The sequence below is a fragment of the Vombatus ursinus genome, unplaced genomic scaffold, assembly GCF_900497805.2.
Source record: "Vombatus ursinus unplaced genomic scaffold, bare-nosed wombat genome assembly UNPS02007646.1, whole genome shotgun sequence".
In the NCBI taxonomy this organism is placed as follows: domain Eukaryota; kingdom Metazoa; phylum Chordata; class Mammalia; order Diprotodontia; family Vombatidae; genus Vombatus; species Vombatus ursinus.
Genome location: NW_020947424.1, coordinates 3663 through 15953, shown reverse-complemented (window position 1 = coordinate 15953; position 12291 = coordinate 3663). Strand labels below are relative to the sequence as shown.

The window sequence follows — 12291 nt, the reverse complement described above, 5'->3', positions numbered from 1 at the left end:
AGAAGAAGAAGAAGAAGAAGAAGAAGAAGAAGAAGAAGAAGAAGAAGGAAGAGGAGGAGAAGGAGCAGGAGGAGGAGGAGGGAGTTAAATTGTGGGCATTGTATAATTGGAAAAACAGAGAGAGAGAGAGAGAGAGAATTTCCTCTACAGCCCTTCCCACAAAATGCATAATAATGTTAACAAAAACAATAATATTACTAACAATTGGACTTTTCTACAGAGGAAAAAGGAGAATACAATGAATTTTTTAATATTATGATATGGCAAGATAACCAGTGTAGTACAGTGTACTACATTGAGATAACTACTAAATATAATCGGCAACATTTATATGAACTTTGAAGGTTTGCAAAGACAAGTTCAAAACCTCTCTCCAATATTCATTAGTCATGTGACTTTTGGCAAATAGCATACTGTTTCTGATCCTTAGTTGCTCACCTGCAAAATGACTGTAGTATTTGTACTATTTAACTTTCAGACTGTTCTGAGCAAAAGAAACTTTGGAAAACTTATTATGCTATACTAATTAATGTGAAAAATTGAAATTCACATTTGTGAGTTAGAATATTCAAATAAATATCAATTAAAAGTTAAAGTGTTTAGTTGTTACCCATTATGATTAAAAATCTTCAAAGATCAAAAAAAATGTACATCTTTGTGATGAAAGTGTTTTAGATTTTTAAAGCTATGTCAGGCATTTCTAGCAATAAAAATCTTTTTTCTATAAGATTTACCTTCATCTTGTCTGTGTTGAACTCCTGCCTGCTAATTCAAGTCCTAAAACCTGATACGAGTGGAGTAAATTTTTTTAAAAATAAATGCATATGAATGAATATCATCCTGTCAATAGACTCATAAATTATTGGATACATTTACATTTTTGCTTTTTTGAATGTTTTTATTTTGCATTACAAAGATTTATAAATTAAACCCATTTCATAAGAAATCTATAACAATTTTTTTTAAAGTGAAAAGGATAATATAGTTACCATCTTTGAAAGTGCATGCAGTATTTCATATCTGTAGTAATACCTCATCTTCTATTTTTTAAATTAACATAAATATATTTTCTCCTCCAGAACATTACATGCGATTTTTACAACCTAATTTCTAGTAAACATATTTGCTAATGTCTACTGATTATAGTTAAGCAAAAAAAAAAAATCCCTAAATTTCTGTCTGTCTCTGTGTCTCTCTGTCTCTTTGTCTTTCTGTCTCTCTCTCTCTCTCTCTGTCTTTCTGTCTCTGTTTCTTTCTCTCCCTCTCTGTATCTGTCCTTCATTAGTCTGATTATACATGTGTGTATGTACATATGCGTATATGCATACTTACCTGCACAAACACATAAGCACACATGTGTATTTATCATTCTGTACCCAAAATCCATCACTTCTCCATAATGGCTAACTACCTAGCATGCTTCTTTAACAGTCCTCTGGGATTATGAATAGGCACTGCATTGATTACAGTTCTTACATTTTTCCAATTGGTTTTTACAGTGTTGTTGTTATTGTATAAATTGTCCTTCCAGTTCTATTCATTCTCCATTGCTTTAACATATTCTCAAAATTATTGATTTTTATAATATTTATGTTTCAGTATAAATTATTATTCTAGTTCTGCTTACTTTCCTCTGCATCATTTTATACAAATTTTTCTATGTCTTTTTAAAATCATGTATTTTTTTTTATAGTTCTATAGTATACCAGTACATCACATTCCAGTATTACAACTTATTTGGCCATTCTTCAATTGATTGATTTTGGAAGAGAAGTTTAGAGAATATCAACTTCAACTCTTTCATTATTTTTACAGATGAGAAAAGTAAGACTCAGAGATATTAACTCACTCATGGACACATACTTAATAAGTGTTAAGAGCAGGATCTGAACCTATATTTTCTTTCCCTCAATTTTGCATTCTAACCACTATGTTACAATGCTTCTCCCCATGTCCACACACAAAATCTTTCTCAAGTCAGTAAATAAAATCTAAACAGCTTTCTGATGCTCTCGTGGGATACTTTTTTAAAAAGAGTAAAATAAGGCAAATAGTATTCTCTTTCATCTATTGGGCAGGAATTATATTATCCTAATGTTAATGGATATATGTATCTATATATGTATCTATGTGTGTATATATATATGTATATACACACACGTAAACTATGTATGTGTGTATATGTGTGTATATATATTATGTGTGCATGTATGTATATATGTGTGTATGTGTGTATATATATGTACTGTGTATATATATTATATATATGTATATATGTATATATATGTATATATATATGTATATATTTACAAAGCCAAACTCCTAGCTTTCATTTGTTTCTAAAGTTGAAGGACACATGGAAATGTCTATGAATCTTAAAACATAAGATAGATGAAATCTTTGTTGTCATTCACAAGGAGAGCCAGTATGAGTTCCAAGTTATGTATTTAACAATTTGTCATATTTACATTCATTATCTAATAAGTTGTTGTTCAATCATTTCAGTCACGTCCAACTCTTCATGACAAAATTTGAGGTTTTCTTGGTAAAGGTACTGGATTGGTTTGCCATTTCCCTTCTCAAATTCGTTTTAGAGATGAGGACCTAAGACAAACAGGGTTAATTGACTTGCCCAGGGTCACATAGCAAATAAGTGTCCGAGGCCAAATGAGTCTTCCTGACTTCAGGCCTAGTGTTCTATCTACTGCACCACCAAGTGGCCCTAAAAGACAAGAACAGAATGAAAATTAATTATTTATTTGAAATAACCTCACAGTTTCATATATTCATGGCCAGCTTGCTCAAAGATTAATAGGTTGATTCTTTAATATGATTTATTTTAACTCTTACAGGAAATGACCTTTGTTCTTCATAATTTCCACAGTAATTTGTGCTTTTCTCAAACACTTAACTCCTGTACCATCCTTCATGGCACAAGCTATGCATAATTTATTGTTTTTTTTTCCTTCTTTATTATTAGGAGAAAAGCCTGCACCTAGAATATTTAATAAATGGGTGGTGCCTTCAACTGAATTGAATTCAATTAAAATTAGAATGTGGCTCCCTGGGGGTCCTGAGTTCTCTGCCATTGGAAGTCTTCAAGCAAAGGCTGAATAGTCCTATATTTGAAAATTATAGGCAGATTTCATTCTATGGGTAAGAGTTTGAATAGATAATGTCTGAGTTCCCTTTCTTCTCTGCAATTTTATTTTCTGATTTTACAAATTCAATTTCTTTCTGGTTGATTTTTTTTTGCTTTTAAGGCTTAACAAAAGGAAAAAAAAGAAGAAAATTGTAACAAACAAAAATTTTAGATAAGACTTTTGGAAGACAAAGACATGCAGTCCTTTCCCTACACATGTAACATTAGATATCATAGACAGTAGTTGTAGCAGGAAGTCACTGTGGTGTTCTCATAAAAACAATTTTGCAAAAAGCATAAAATACATAAAATGTAAGTCAGAGATTACTCTAGATTCACTGCAAAAATAGTTATTCTATTCAGTACTTAATAATATTAAGCAATTTATTCTTAAATCTTATGATACCTTTCCTCCAAATGAGCTCAGAGAGCTTCTCATAGATTCAATTTGATTACCACAAGTGGAGAGATGACTGCATAATGTAGAAATGCAGTGCTAAACTGGGAGCAGAGTATTATCTGGATCTTTATGCTGACTCTCCCATGTCTTAGCCTTATGACTGTGGACATATCACATTAATTTCCTGAATACTTTAAAATGTGGATAAAGATACTTCTTATGACTCTGTAATAGGAATATTGTGGTGATGAAATGAAAGTATGCATTTGTAAATAGTGCATTTGACAAGTGTCTATCATTCCAGACTAGAAATCTATGTTTTGTACATTCTTGTTAATTAGCCAACTATTACAGCAAGTAAATATTAGATAATAATGATATCAGGTGACATTCTGTGGTACTATGAGATGGTTGTGCAAACTTTCAAATGACTAAGGTTTTTGTTTTTATTTTTGTTTTATTTTTTTTTTAGTTTCACAAAAGTAACATTGCTTCCACTGTTCCTCCCTCTCTATTTTTAATCAAAGCCACATAGGCTTTTATGTAAGTAGTAAAATGGATGGAATGAATCTCATTAAAACACAAAATATAAATCACAATATCTCTTTCATATCCATACTTGTTTAGACCTTCATAGTCAATTTTCATTATGCAGTAGTCATTATTGTGCTAAAGACTCCATCAATTTTATTCTGTACATTTTTGGTTAAGAAGCCATGTCTTTCAAGGCCAACAAACATGAACAGAGAATTTAGCATATCTGACATTTGATTAGGAGGAATATACTTCTTTATTCCTGGCTAAATTGATCAACGCAGATGGCAGCTGAGTCAGGTTGTGGAATTAGTTCACAGGAAATGATGCATAAGAAAAAAATGGGAATAGATGAGAATGAATAGAAATGAATTAGTGGCTATCATTTTAGACCATTTCCCCTATTTTCTCAGTGAAAAAGCCACAAAAACAAAATCAGCAAAAATTAACTGCAGAACATTTGTTGAAAATAAGAAGTTGATGAGAACTTTATTGCAAACTCACCCATATCTCAAATTAACTTGGACTTTGCTATATAAATGGCATCTTGGTATCTTTCTGATTATAACTTTTTAATGTTTGTCACAAAGTCAAGCCTCATCTCTTTCTTCCCAAAGGAACAACCCTCAATTTAATAAGAGATACATGTGAAATCTTCTAAGCAAATAATGATCTTTGGAATTTTAATGGAAAATAAACAATTATTTCCCTAAACTAGCTTGTAAATGGGAAATTCCTACTGAGTTTTCAAGCTTATAAAGCAATGACTGGTGTTTATGATCTAAACATCAAGCACACTTCTCTGAGCAGTCTGTGTAGAAAAAGCTTACTTCTCCCTAGTTTTACAAAAAGAATGAAGAGAGAATTCACTTGCAGATTTACATGAAATGAAAAAAGAATGGAACCTCTCTCCCCTTTGCTCCTATAATCTCCTTCTTTTTTTTGTTTTCTCTATTAATCCATTCTTTTGTCTTTCTAAAGTCCATGGGCTTCTGGAAAGGACATAGTTTTAAAGAAAGATAACCTTTTTTTTTAACCAAAAGTAAATGCTTTCTAAAAACATTTAACAGTGAAGGAAATAGCCCAAGTAAATAAATGAAATTTAAGTGAATCAATGTTAATATTATGTCATCTCTATATTATTTCTGAGAAAGAGCTTCTAAATATTTTTCTAATGCATTAATACTTCTTTTTAAAAAATACTCAGTATATTTAAAGTGTATGATATTTAAATATGTATACATCTGAAATAGAAATATATTCTTGACTATCTGAATTTATATATAACTTTTAAAATGTTTTTTGATTGGATGATGGAATTTTCCTCCCTCATTATAAGAACTGATAATCATAGGTTTTTTGACAACTGTTACTGGAATATATTATTAAAAATTTTTGCATGTTTAATGTCTTCTCTTCCATGTTGTAATGTGTCTGATGTGTTCTTCTGTCACATAACACACAGTGTCTTACACAAAGATGTTGAATAAAGATCCTTTGGTTGATTGTTAAACATACATATGTGTAAATTTCTTTTATTTTCTGTGATAAGGACTTATTATTTTGGTACACTTGAAGAGGTAAGCAGGAATTTCATCCTATTTATCCAGAATAAAATTACTGTGTTTGTATGATTGGGAGAAGAAGCTATGAAAACCTTACTTCTATCCATGATTCCAATAGGTATGTACTATTTTTGGAGATAAATTACAACATGCTCATTATATTTTATAGTAATATGGATGTAAAATATAACTGTGAATAATCAATTACATTATTCTTAAAATCACATCAAAAATTACTTGTTTCCCCATATATAAATATTTATTGTATTTTTCTAATTAATGAAGATTAAACTACTTACAATGAAGGATGTCAATAAATACCCTCTAATGCACATTTTTTTACTATTTGCATTTTAATGCGTTTTGAAATGTTAATGAATGAAGGGAATTTGCTAATTACCTTGATGAGTGTCTCAAACACTAGTGAACTTTGTTAGATGAATTAATATTAGTTGCTCCAATTAGGGTATCCTAATTGCTGAAAATAATTAATGTTTTATCTAATAACCTGAAAATAAATTTTAAGTATTTATTTCCTGCACTTCATTTTGACAAACATCACTAATGATAAATGATGGACTGAGCAAATTAGTATTGACCTTTAAAATTTTATAATCAAAAGGAGTTGAATGTGAATTTTGAAAGCTATCATTACATATTATTTATCAAGTAAAATTACAGACACATACACACATATTGCTAAGACACCAATAAGTTAATATAATTTGAAATCTAGTGAGCTTTAATTTAAAAAAAAAACATTTCACTTAAAAGGCTACTTGTAAGGTTTATCAGCTTGTTCTTATTTTTTTTAATCAGGAATACATTTAATTTTGTAATAAGCACATTAACAATTCTGGCAAATAAAAATTCCTATAAATTTTACTGAGCATATAGCACAGCTTACAATGACCTGGTTCTTCCAAAACATAAGTAAATGAATTTTAAAATTTTCTTGTATTAAGTCATCATGCAAAATATCTTTCCCAAAAGTGAAATAAGATAATTTTGTTTTTTAAATTACTAAAAATAAAGATTAAAATACAATATCTTAAAAAGGCTTTACTTACAACTCTGAGAGATAAGTACATTTTTGCAATATGATGATTATAAGGTCAGCTTTATGTTGGACTGCCCTGTATATGGGTTTAAAATTCACATAAATCCTCAGAAAACAATTACAGTTATCATTTCCTCATCACAACTTTCCCCATCGCCATTTTAGTATATTGTGCATTGGCATAAGAAATTAAATAGGGATATTTCAGAGTTTTACAGCAACCGCAGATGACACACAATGGCCAGCAGGTGACACAAAAAAAAATTTAGAACCTGAGAAATACATAAAATATATGTATAGTATTGAATAATATTAACATATTTTATCTTTTAGTACAATAAATATGACCAAATACTTAACCTTAAATTCACAATAAGGAACTGTAAGTACCCCATAAAAGAAAAATAAAAATAATCAGAATTCTTCTCTGATATGAAGACAGGGCTAAAACACTTTATGAGGATTTTCCAGAGCATAGGGTGCCATGCCCTTAAACCCTATAATGTGAAAGGGTAACTATACCTAATTTTTACTTCTAGAAATACTAGTTACTGAAGATGGAAGAGGAGAGGAAGCAATATAGTTCCCCCGACATTTCCCTGCAAACAATTTTAAAATAATGTCTCTAATAAAATTCTGAAGTGACTGCACCAATAAAAAGTTGGAATGAAGCATTTTTTCCAGCCCAAGACAACTTAAGCAGTTAGGAAGAAAGATCTGTGACACTGGAGTGGGGGCTGGCCCAGAGAATACACGGTCGTAATACCAACCATGGGTCTTGGAAGCGGCAACAGTTGTAGCAGCAACTTCAATAGCTCTAAGCTCAGAGAAAATAAGGGGATCTGGCAAATGATCAGAAAAAGATAACAGGGGACTTTCGTGCTAGCAATAGTCCCAGGAAAGTGAACTGTTTGGCAATTTCATTCCCCATACCCATTGCCAAATCACATTCCCAAGGCAGAAAGTATTATTTTTCATCACAAGGGAAAAAAAGATCCTGAGGAGCAGTAGTATTTGTGGCCACAAGGGATCAAAGGCCCTTCCTGGGTAAGGACCAGAGCACAGACCAGGAGAGCATTGACCACACTTATCCCTGATTCACACCACCCTGCAAGCATCAAAAAATTCCATCTCCCCAGAACTATCTCTGAAAACAACAACAATAATAAGCCTGAACCTTGGTACAATCCCTTTCCCCCCATTCCCCTGCTCCCAGAATAGAAGTCACTTTTAACATAAATTTCAAAGTCAAGAAATAGAGGGAAATTATCTCATGTAAAAAAGGCATGCAAAAAAGAGCTTTAACAGCAGAGAGGAAAATGGGAGTGAGGGAGCCAGCAACACTTGAACCTTACTTTCATATGAATTAGTTCAAAATGGAAGAATTGATATACAAACTCAGTTTGTTATAAACATTTTTCTTACCCAGCATGAAAATAGGAGGGGAAGGGGATAAGAGAATGAAGCAGATAGAACAGTAGATTAGAAACCAGAATCCAAAATTAAATTGTTTATAAGAAAAACACTTGAAACAGAAAGACATGCACAGTTAAAATAAAGAAAATACTATATATTAGTATTTACCAATACAGACTGAATGATATATGAAATACAAATTTTAAAATCCTCATTTAAAGAATCTATTTCATTGGTCCATTTGGCTTTGTATACTCAATTATATTAATGACAACCTTACTTAAAACTTTCATAATAGTTACTCTTTGTTCTTTAAGTCTTAAAATATTTTTAACCAAAGCCAATACAATGATAACCTTAATAACATTATAAACTAGACATCCTATGTTGGGCTTTATTACATCAATGATTCAGAGACTTTCTATTCTCAGGATTCCTGCTGTGGGGCTTTATTATAGGTGAAACAGTGCTATAATGAGCTTCTTCTGGGAGCCTATTAGATTGAATCCAGAAATACTGTTACAGAATGACCTCTAAGAGTTGTAAGTCTCCCTTAACAGTGATCCAAATCCCTTGTTGAGGAAATCAAGGAACAAAGAACGGGTCACTAGTTATTGGTCAGAATAAATGCCCCAAGTAAATGGCATCATTATAGCTAAATAGAGGAGAAAAAATCAGATGCTAAAGCATAGGCAAGGGGCCTGTAAAGTATTTAACTCATGAGTAAGAGGAGAAAGGCTGGACTCACTCTCAGTTGAGCTTTTTGAAAGTTTACACTTAGCACTGACCAATTCCCAAATATCCACAGAAGGCCCAAGAAGGAGGTCATTATAGACTGAGCCAAGGCCTCTACCTTCTTTCTTTCTTTAGCTTTTCTATGGCATAGACTTTTTTTTAATCATATCATAAAAATATCACATAAATGCTTCCCTACTACTGTGATTCTGGGCTTTGCCAATTAATTTGTAGATCATATGTTATGTAGCAAATTTTTGATTATTGCGGATTAACAAAATACATATTGGGATAAAAAGGATTTAAGATGTGGAAACCTTTCCTTCTATAAGGAAGAATTAAATATATTAATCCTATCATATCAAAGATAATTTTTGGGGGTTTTTTACTACTTCCTCCAATAGCCTTCATTAAGGAAAATGTGATTCCTTTCCTGGAGACTTATGTGACATTTCATTACCAAGAATTTTCTCAAGTTTCTGTCAAGTAGATGACTTTTCTGTACTCTCAATGTTAGAGGAGTCTCAAAAGCAGAAGGAATGCTACTTTTTGAATTCTAAATGAAGATTAGAGAAAAAATGTCATATTTGTATTAAGGTATAACTTCCTACTAACATCACTTTAAATAATATAAATTTAAATATTTAGAACATTAGAATGAAGTTGCTACGTGGAAATTCAGAAGACATGATATAAATGAAAACATTCCTGTTGATCAGTTCTACTATTATCTGATCTCCTCTTTGACTTTATAATTAGGCTACAATGAAGGTGATCCATAATGGACATTGTCTTTGTTGTCTTCTGATCATCTATTTTTCTTTTTAAGTAGTTCTCTCTCATTAGTTACTGAGTGATAGCACCATGAAACAAACTGCAATTTCATTTCTGGATATCATTCCAGATAACTGAAAGTATAAACCAAGTTGTATTTTTTAGATAAAATACCAATCCTGTTAACAGTTAACATAGTCATGAATACTTCTCATCCTTAGAAAGATATATGAAACATGAAAAAATAAGTACAAGCTAAAGTTTATGAGGGAAAATGTAATACTATGTACTTTCTCCATGCGGTGATGTAGAGTCAGATATGACTGAATGATTGAACAATTATGCATCCTAAAGGTCAACATTTTTAAGAGTGTTGAAAGCCTAAAAAGCATATTTTAACTGTTTGGAGGGATTTTTGTTGTTGTTGTTGTTGTTGTTTTTAAATTTCACCATACCATCTGCATGTTTTTTTTCGAAAAAGAAAGAAAAGCATTCTCTGCAGGTAGTTCAATGTGGAAACCCCTCACATGTCACTGACACTATTTTTTAAAGCTTTGTTTCCTGTACTCCACAGTTTTTTTGGTTTTGTTTTTAATGCAATGATGCTTTTACCCTAGAGGCTAAAATACTGCCTTGATGGAGTTCTTCTCTATAGTGTATTAGATTTACTATTTGTACTAATGGGCAAAACTCCTATAAGTGCTTTCTCCTTTTGATTTGCCACTGTCTATTGCAGAAATTCAGCAAACTTGGATTCATATTCTTCTTTTTGAGGACTGCACTTAAGGCTGACATAGGTGAGAAGTGGGCAATGGCATGCTGAGATTTACACTGCTCAGAAAGAATTTGTTCCCCACTGACCACTGAATAACAACAGTTGGGAAAATATTTTGTTAACCCAGCTTCTCTGTGAAATAGTCTTTTCTAAAGTGAGCAGACAGCTTGGGACCTAGAGTAAATTGTGCCGTGGTCAATATATTTTTGGCTTGTTTTCAAACTGAAAACAAACAATAATCTTTTTTTTTTCTAATAGGCCACAACTTTATTCACCATGCTCTTGGTAGAGCCATTTCAGAATGGTACATTTATTTCAAGAAAAGAGTATAAGTGAAAGGACCACTTTAAAATTACAGAGCTGAATGTCTTGTCATAATAGTTGTAAAAAATTGCCATATACATTAGGGAATGCCTGGGGTTTTGGCACAGAGAATGAAAAGCTAATGGTGACAAATTAGATGTCATATTAGGTAAAGGTTCAGAGCAAATAGTTTTACAAAAATATGGGTATATTTCATGAAAAATTAAGCAATTTTGGCCCCTGCCACCACCCAGCAACCACTGAACAACAATCCTCTCTGTTGCTTCAAAAAAGTTGTAGGGGCCCAAAGGTCATCTTGAAGGGTTGTTTCAAGTATGGAGCAAAAAACAGAAGGTGCTGAGAAAAAACAGCAGATGGCCTGAGGATACAGAGAGAAAAATGAGACCAAACTAAGAGATATCTGCAATGATATACTGTCAGTATTGGAAAAGTTCTTGATTCTTAATGCTTTACAAGCAGAAAGCAAAGTTTTATATTTGAAAATGGAAGGAGACTACTACCATTATTTGTCTGAGGTGGTGATGACAAGAAAGGAACAGTGGATCAATCACAAGCATATCAAGAAGCATTTGAAATCAGCAACCAGTGCAACCAATGCATCCTATAAGACTGGATCTGGCCTTGGACTTCTCTTATATGTTCTACTATGAGATCCTGAACTCTCCAGAGAAAGCCTGCTCCCTTGAAAAGACAGCTTTTGATGAAGCCACTACTGAACTTGATACATTGAGTGAAGAATCATACAAAAACAGCACATCAACAATTCAATTACTGAGAGACAACTTTACTTTGTGGACATGGGACACTGAAGGTAGGAAAAGGAGGGGAGAATTATTAGCCTTCCAACTTTAGTCTGCCTCATTCCAATATTTACACAGTAGACCATTTATCATTTATACTGTCCCACAAATAGGTTTTGTTTATTATTTATGACATGTTTGTGTTACTTCTATTTGAATTCCTATATTTCCCATGGTTTTTATGTTAAATAATAGGGGATAAGAGCTAGTTAAAATTTGGGAAGTTATCTGTTTTCATCTGAAGTGACCAATATGGAATTTTTATACACATTTTACATGTTTGACATGGTACTTTTCATACTTCGTGATATCACAAGGCCAGTGTTAAAACAGCTTCCATGTCTAAGCAAAGAAAACTGCCTACATATTGTTGTCTCAAGGTGGGGGATAAAGGGATAATTGGTTCCAGTCACAGGGGCAGTTACTGTGGGTACTTTAGGGTTGGAGCACTCATAGCTGTGGTAGAAACAGATGTCCCATAGATATTACATGTCATTCCATGTATATCTGTGAAATACGCAATCTCAATATGTACACCTTTATGATTGCAGTTGCAAAAATGTTCCTTAAGATAAAGTTTTAACCCAGTTAATTTACTCTGGAGAAGGGCAGAAATGGCTCACATTCTATTATTTGTAAAGTTACCTGCTGTTCACTTTTATTATTTTTGCTGCACATTTTGTTTATATTTAATTGGTTTAGGTAACATAAGAACAAATACACAATTAAAGATATGGTAAAAATGAACTGCTTGATATTTATAAAG

The 12291-nt window shown here is 32.1% G+C and overlaps 1 pseudogene; it reads left to right on the top strand.

The window, feature by feature from the left end:
• The first annotated feature begins 6928 nt into the window (after nt 1-6928).
• Nucleotides 6929-11563, top strand: LOC114033963 (annotated as a pseudogene).
• The last annotated feature ends 728 nt before the right edge of the window (nt 11564-12291 follow it).